Here is an 8,102-nt window from a genome sequence, read left to right as displayed (position 1 = left end):
CAAACTGGCGTGGTCACACCGGTGTCACAGACACAATACACACACACACACACACACACACACACACACACACACACACACGAAATAAGACAAGCAACAGGTATAGGGCAATGACTACAATGAACTGATGTGGAGAGACCTGCTGCTCCCCTTCACCTGCACCCCACTTCCCAGCTCTGCTTCATAGAAGCACTATAAGGTCTCTGCATTTGTGGCCTGTTCTCCTTTGGTCCTTGTCTGCCCTTCAGATGCTCTGCTGAACCTTCTGATCACAGCAGGACCCCACCATGGCCCTACTCCAGAACCCAGCAGCCACCAGCAACTTCAGGTCCATGTGTGCAGCAGTAAATTTGCTGCCTTAATCTTAAATGCCCTTTTTTATCCTGTCTCAGTTAAGTTGTTGGTGTGAAAAATGAGCAGTTGGGTTCCAGAGGGTGCTGGGGATCAGTTCCCCTGTGGTTTTTCCTGTTTGGAAAACAAGTGTCTGGCTTGCCTCCAGATACAGAGTAACCATTCCTTGACCCCTGCTGTTAGAGGGGTGTATAAGCCCATGTTGGTACTAATAAAGAGAGCTGCTTCCCTGACAAAACTGGGTGTCTAGAGTGCTGTTTAACCTCGGTGTCCCTCGCCAGATTTCGTGCTCCAGCTGCCTAGGCCGCAGCAGGTCCAGGACTCAGGACTCCTTCCCCCTTAAATGGTCACTCCAGGCTGACACAGGCTGGCCTGCTGCTGGGTCCTTAGGCCCTCAGTGTCTCTGATTACCCCGGGTCTTGCCCCTCACTGCAAAGGAGCAGCTGCTGCCTTCCTTGCCCTGCCTCTTCAGCCATGGCATCCCCACTGGAGCAGCCTGGGTATCACTGGGTTTGTGGTGTGCCATGTGGCTTACCTCCCCAGGACTGGGGATGTCTGCATGCTTGGCTTGTGTCTGCAGCTGGACATGGAGGCAACACCTGACTGCACTGGCCAGGATGGCCTTACACCCTTGGTCTCAGGAGATTCTCCTGCCTCCCAAGTCCTTAAATGACAGGTGTGTGCCACCATGCTGGTTAGAAAGTAGGTTTGATCAAAGACAGGGATCTGAGGTCCTGGTACTTCCAATGAAAGGACCAAGCAGATGCTATAACTGGCTGTTCAGTCTTCTCTCAGAGATCAGGCCTCAATTTCAGTTTCCTGAGACTTGAGCAAGCAGTTTCTGGGAGGGCCATGAACAAAAGACATAGTCCTTGCAGTAGCTCCCTTTCTGCACATACTCTGACTGCTCAAAGTTCAGCCAGATGTTTACTTTCTGGGGCCCCTCACCAACTTAGAGTTATGTGCAGTACATGCTTGGCCAGCCAGCCCCCATGGTGGCTCAAGGACAAAGCCTGGGACTTGTGCTGGACTGCCCCCAAAGCAATAAATTGTAACCACCAACCAGTAAAAGAGAACAGAGATAGAAATAAACCAATCCGAGTTGCACCCGTGCAAAACTCCCCCAACTCCCCTGAAGGGCTTGTGGATTTTGCCTTTAAAAAGCTAGCCACACAAAGAAAAAGCAAGTTCCTCCTGGCCTCACGACTACGAGTGAGTGCTTTGGATCGAGCTTCCCTGTCCGCGGCTTGTAAACAAACAGAAATAAACCATGCTGTTGCATTCTGAACCTAAGGTCTGTGGTGAAGTCTTTGGGGTCCCTATCTGGGCATAACATTTGGTGCATTGGCCGGGAACCCCAGAGACCCCACCAGGACCCTCAAGTGTCCAGAGGTTTATTGACATCTACCGGTAAGAGCGCTCTCTGTCTTGTCTGTGTCTGTCATGTTACTGTTGTTTTGTACCGGTCGATCGATTTGTACTTTGCAGGCTCGATTTGTACTTTTCAGGCTCTCACTGGGACAGACGTGTCCGGACAGTGATCCTGGGAGGGAAAGAGAGACGTCTCATTCCCTGATTTGGGCAAGAGACCTCTTAGTCTCGAGCCATTTGAGGCCACCTCAGAGGTGACCATTTGGTTTAGGAGCATCTTTGGGTATCTTCCCCCAAGTTGGTGGGAGGAAGTGCCACTTTGTATTTTGTCCTGGGAATTTGTCAGAGCCATTTTGTGGGGTTTTTTTTTTTGTATGTTTTGTTGTGATCATTGTTACTTTACTCTCTCCTTCTCTTCCAAGAAAAAAAAAAGGTGCATGTCTGACTGACAGGGATGTGGAAGCCTCTGATGTCAGTTTGATCAAGGACAGAGATCCTCCAGTCTGGATTGTTTTTGGTGTGATTGAGCCTGGAGGGTCATTTCCCCCAGAGCACATCAGGTTGTCATTGTTCTTGGAGCTTTGTTGGTTGTCTTGTTGGGGCAAAGTTTTTCGTGTGCCCTTGGTCTTGTGTGTAATGTGTTAATTGTTCTCATTGTTGACTTGATTGTGAAGGACGCTATGGGACAGTTCCTTTCTTCTCCACTATACCTTTGCCTAGCCCACTGAAAGGATGTGGGAGCCACAATAGAGGGAACTGGGTCCCCCACCCCTACTCCCCGACTGAACTGAGATAAACAGGTAGCTCCTGCCAGGTGGGGCTTGCATTCTGCAAGAGCTTGCTGGCTGTGAATGAGGCCATCGTCTCAGTGCTGATGTGCCGGTACTTGGATTGTCTGTGTAAATGTTATTTGTTTCTGTCTACTAACCTCCCTTACTTTCCTAGAGGAAGAGGAGGAGAGAGAGGCATAACAAAGGCCACCTCCCTCCCTCCATAGCTCTCTTGCTATCAGGACTGCAGCCAGCTGGCTGCTCTTAGGAGGGTGGGGGTGCATGCTCTCGGTACAGGCGAGCAAAGATGGGAGCTTTGGACAGGGCAATGGGGTCTGCCTGCAATTGACAAAAACTGTGTGAACACTGAGCAGAGAATCTGACTTTAGTCAGAGGAGTTAACAAAACCTTTTTTTTTAGGAACACTGGCAGTCAAGGACATGCTCTATGCCCACTGCTCCCCCTCCCTCCCTTTACTGTGATAACTTCAAGGTCTCTTCTGCTGGCCAGCAGCTTCTCTTGTTAACCCTTCTCTGTCCTGGTATTGCTTAAAAAGAAATGTTAAATTACTAGTTCAAGATACTGGGAAAATTATGCTTTTGTTTCCACAGGAAAAATAAAAATTTACATGATGTGAAACCTCAATAACCCCCCTTCTTCTATCCCCTACAGACAAAGAGGAGCCTAAACCAGGATTCCTAAGTGTAGATAAGAAGTTAGACCCCTTTTTCCCAGGTGGCTTTATCAGCTACAGAAACTTAGAAAAACACAGAGTCAGAATATATGGCCATCTGGCAGAGGCTAAGTGGTCATAAAACATCCCAAACTTCTCGAACCCCGGAGACAGCTCCTAAAACTCCTAGACAGGGTTGTTTAACTAGCCTCACAAAGAAAGGGTGCGCTCCTTCCAATCTCCCTGCTGTGTGTGAGAGATTTGGAACAAGCCCCCTGCCGCGGCTTGTAAACTTTGACTTCATCTGAATAAACCTTGCTTTTTGCATTCTGTACCTAAGTCTCCCAATGGCTTCTTTGGGGGCGAACTGGACATAACAATGGGTTTTGGTCATTTAAGTTCAGTGGGTTACAAATACTTGCCATCATTTAAGAGAATTGGTTTCAAATTATTGTTGGTTAAGATAAAATATAATATTTTTATAAAAATACGAAGGTTTGAGATATGAGGATAAAAGTTTAAATAAATGATTTTTTTGGTTTGAGAAAGCAGTTTAAGATATAAAAGTTTAAAGGCTTAAGCGTGTCATGAGGATTTAAATATATGATATTTTGGGTCTAAATAAATAGTTTGAGATATAAAAATATAGAACTTTAAAGTTTAACTTTAAAGTTTAAATAAATTATAAGATTTAAATAAAGTTTATACAGGATATAAGATATGTAAGTTTGTAAAAATTCTCTTGTTAGATCTGTGTTAAGAAATATCTAGGTGTTTGCTAAGTTAAATATATGCTAATGGTAGCCCTGTATAAGTTTGTAAAATAGATCTATAGAGTTCCTTTAAGAATATAAGCTTGCAAGAAGAATCTAAGGTAGTCCTAAGACATGTAGTAATAAGCTTGTAAGAAGTAAAGATGCTAGTTGTAAATGTAAGTTTAAATAAGAAATAAGATGGAATGAACATAAGAAATATGATAAATATATAAGAAATAATAAGAAATATATTTGCTAAAGTAGTTCTATAGTTTCCTTAAGGAATATAAATAAATAAATGTTAATATGTTATATATGAGTTTGTAAAATGTTGAATATGAGTCTAAATGCTTTGCAAGGCAAAAAAAAATGTTATATGTGAGTTTGTAAAATGTAAATGTTAAATGTGAATCTATTCTTAATGTATATGGTTGAAAGAACCTGAGACACGGAAGGAAGTGTCCTAGTAGACTGCAAAGTAGTCAGTCAGAGTAATTTTCAAAAGTTCCAGAAGCCGCTAAGAAGCTAAGAATGGCGGACGCCAGAACCAGCACAAGGCATCCGCAGCTGAGATCCGTGGAAAATTGACACAACACAGAAAAACCTGAGCTAACATCAAAAATGGTGCGGTTTAGAATACTACTGTACCTAAAAAGGTCTCTGGCTTAAGAATAAGTTCAGAGACGCTTGTTTGAACAAAAATTGTTAACTGCAAAAAGTTTTGGTTGAAAAACATCTCTTCATATTTTGAAGTGAGAGCCTAATACCAGAATTTATTTCTTGTTTGAACTTTTTGAACTTAAAATGAGATAAAACTACAGAAAGATTTTGGTTCTGGATTTCTTCATATTTGGAAGGCTAGTACCAGAATTTATCATTTGAATTTAGGACTTAATGAACTGAACAATAGATTTCATTGCAATGGGACAATTTTGAGTTTACTTACAGTAATGACCCAGAAACTGTTTTCTGGGACTGGTTTTGTTACAAATGGAACTGTTTAAATGGAAAAGTTTGGGTTCCTCTAACTAGGTTTGAGATTTTGTTTAAAAAATTATAAAGAAAAGGAGGAGTTATGAGATTGAATTATGTTTGCAGAAACCTATTGATATTAATGCACCCTGGTTTTGTGGAGTTAAGGAAATATTTAAGTTTGATGTGAATACATTGAAGTTTTTCCTATGTTCTGTTAGCAAGAAAATTCAAATGATTGAGTTAAAGTTGTAAGACGGAGAAAATTATTAACTATATTTAGCACCATATATGCTAATTCAAATGGTTCTGTTAAGAGTTTGCTTTGAGTTGTAAGATTGAGAGAATTGTGACTATGTATAGCAATATTTATGTTAACCTGTTAATGGTAATGATGAAGCTAAGGGATTCTTTAAGTTTGTAGTCACCTTAAGAGTTTTTGGTTTAGAAAGGGCTTGAGGCAGCTAAGACTGCTGTAGTCACCTTAGACCTAATTCAAAAGAGAAATGCCATCTTTATCATCATCTACTCCCATACTGGGAGGTGTAACAGCTATGGAGATTGCTGTAAGCCATTAATAGTTTTTTTATATATATATTAAGAAAGGGGGACCTGTGGGAGCCCGTTCTTGGGTTCCTCGTGGCTTTACCCAGCAGGTCCACATAGAGGATGATTAGACCACGGGCCTAAGTGCAGGTGTCTGGGATGGTCTGCACTTGGCTGTGCTGGAGGAGGAGGTCTTTTGCTCCACCCCTTGGCTTCTCTATAAAAACTCTGGGGAACTGTGGGGGTGGTTGGGTAAACGCCTCACAGTTATTAGAATACGTAAAAGCAAGATATAAGGGTCTGAGGATAAAAAAGGCTTAAATAATGATTTAAAACAAATGACTTGAGATATATATAAAAAAAAGAAACATGTTTCAGATTTCTTTGTCTTGCTATTCTGCTGTTACATTGAGACTCCAAAGGGTCATAGTTGTAAAAATGTCTGTCTACTCTACAGGTATGAATGAAAAATGTGGCCACATGTATGTTTGGTTTTGAATGTCTGAGTTTGCATGTCCTTTGTGTTAAGGAATACAAGTTAATACTAGTCATCTGGCTATTCAGATACTAGTTTAAAGCATAAACTGTTCTATTTTAATTAAAAAAAAACTAAGAGGTATATTTGACTAATATATCTATAGGAGAACAAATTGGCCTGGTTATTGTTACCAAACTTAGAGATATTTTCAAGATTAGGCCTAGATTTGTTTGGCTTAGATACATTTAATAGATAATGGTCCTCAAACCTGTCAAAGATCTGATAAATATGGCATTTACATTATTTGATAAAAAGCTTACTATAGCAAACAGAGACTCCGAGCTCCCCAGCTCCTAGCAATGACTCCCAAGGTCTCCAAAGAAGATATGGAACAATGACAAGAAGATGCCACCTGAATTGTGGACAACACCAACCACTGGGCAAGACGCTCTGACTCAACACCTGCTGGCAGGGATCTGACATATGAGACACTGACAAGATAAGGTCAGTCTTTATCCTCCACAGGGAGAATTTCACATTATGGGCCCAGCAGCCAAGACTGATGCTGTCCTGACACCTGTCCTGCCAACACTATGAAGACTATAGGAGCCTGGGATGATGGCAGTCTGGGTAATGGATAGTCTCTGTTGTTTTTTAAATAGACTTAAAAGTCTGCACTCAGGTAAAGTTTATCCTTCTCAGATCTTTGATGACATTGATGACTGGACTAGCTATAGCTTTCTCAGCTTAGTAATTGATTGATCAATGGATTAATTAATTAAATCTAATAAGTCTCTTTAAAAAAGATAAACAGGTTCTAAATATAGACTTACAGATGCTTTTCATTGGGCCAAGGAAATTTCAGTCTAATCTATACTTGGTTCTCTAGATAGAAAAGACACTATGGATTTCAGGGCAAATTGATAATACTACAATTACTAAGACTATGGGTCTAAAAGTTCCAAATAAGTTCGTAAGTTTTAACTCCTGTTCCTAGTTTATATCTATCTCATAGGTTTCCACTTGGCTGACAGATACATCCAAGCATCATTTGCTGGTGACAACCTACTGCAAATGACTATGAGCCCTGAACTTGCTGAAAGCTGATGTGGACCAATTCAGCCGATATGCATACCATCTCTTCAGCTGGTCAATTAAAACATTCCCTCTTGTCTTTGTCTAACATTCTGGCTTTCCAGGGTCTTGACAACAATGTCCCAATGTCAGCAGGAAGTAATTACAGAAGAGAAACCATCGCCCTTTTTTCCCCCCACCCTGGAATGTTAGATCAAAAGGGAATTTCTTGTCATAGGGAACCTGAGATAAAGTTCCAAGTTCCTTGAGGATAAGGAACTCTCTCAGCCATCATAAGGCTTTTGGCCCTGTGCCTCTGCTAATTACTGTTGGCTCTTATATCACTGATGTCTTAACTAAATGATGATTCATGTCTGGGTACCACTAAACTGAGGATGCTAGAATTCCAATATCCACCTCTGAACCCATGACACACTTGCAGATGGCAAAAACTGAATAGGGGAAGCTTGCTTTGCCATTGATAATGGAAAAACTCTTATGTTCTGGTCCAATTAGTCTCCGATATGAAATTCTTTGAGCAGAGAGGCAGATACACTCGAGAACCTGTGTCTATGACTATTGTCCTCTTGTTAGGTATTGGGGGCATCGCTGCAGGAATTGGTATAGGAATTACTGCCCTCGTGCAGAGCAACCATCTTATGCAGTTACAAATAGCTATGACTACTGACCTAGAGGCCATAGAAAGATCCATTTCTGCTCTGGAGAAATCTTTAACCTCACTCTCTGAGGTTGTATTACAAAACATAAGTGGTCTGGATTTACTATTTTTAAAGGAGGGGGGATTAAGTGCAGCCTTGAAGGAAGAATGCTGCTTTTATGCCGACCATACTGGTATTGTCAGGGAATCGATGGAAAAATTAAGGGAAAGGCTGGCTCAAAGAAAAAGGGAGTTTGAAGATCAGCATGGGTGGTTTGAAAATTGGCTGCAAGGGTCCCCTGGCTCTCCACCTTGCTACCTACCATTCTAGCCCCCTTAATTGTTTTTCTCCTTCTCATTACCTTTGGTCCCTGGGTCTTTCAGCGGTTGACTCGGTTTATCAAAAATCAGATTGATTCGGCCTTACCACGACACGTCTCGATTCATTATCACA

At 41.7% G+C, this 8,102-nt stretch overlaps 1 long non-coding RNA gene across 1 annotated transcript; it reads left to right on the top strand.

Moving 5' to 3' along the window:
* The first annotated feature begins 1,137 nt into the window (after window positions 1-1,137).
* LOC131901730 (uncharacterized) lies at window positions 1,138-7,040 on the top strand. Its single transcript, XR_009376858.1, has 3 exons — window positions 1,138-1,761; window positions 6,442-6,546; window positions 6,932-7,040. It is a non-coding gene; the product is annotated as an uncharacterized LOC131901730 (long non-coding RNA).
* Window positions 7,041-8,102: the final 1,062 nt, after the last annotated feature.

The sequence above is a fragment of the Peromyscus eremicus genome, unplaced genomic scaffold, assembly GCF_949786415.1.
Source record: "Peromyscus eremicus unplaced genomic scaffold, PerEre_H2_v1 PerEre#2#unplaced_250, whole genome shotgun sequence".
NCBI classification, from domain to species: domain Eukaryota; kingdom Metazoa; phylum Chordata; class Mammalia; order Rodentia; family Cricetidae; genus Peromyscus; species Peromyscus eremicus.
This window is presented reverse-complemented; position numbering and strand designations above follow the sequence as displayed.